The following is a 230-nucleotide window of genomic DNA, read 5'->3' as shown; positions in this document are numbered from 1 at the left end:
TCCACTGTGGTCTAAGAAGTTAGGTCCTCGGCAAGAACAACTGGTGAGTGCCAATCTAATCTGGATAGTTGACATGCAAAGCAGCTTGTTGGTGGGCTTCCAATCATAATGGGCATTTTTTGGTTATTTCTAGCTGACCTATGTGCTGGACAGAGCACGTCCAGCAAATGAAATCATTGTTCTGGATGGCCCAACGTGTCTTAGAAGGGAGGACTTTTGGAGCTTGGGGC

This window comes from Etheostoma spectabile, chromosome 20, assembly GCF_008692095.1.
Source record: "Etheostoma spectabile isolate EspeVRDwgs_2016 chromosome 20, UIUC_Espe_1.0, whole genome shotgun sequence".
Taxonomy (NCBI): domain Eukaryota; kingdom Metazoa; phylum Chordata; class Actinopteri; order Perciformes; family Percidae; genus Etheostoma; species Etheostoma spectabile.
Note: the sequence above shows the minus strand (reverse complement) of the source record.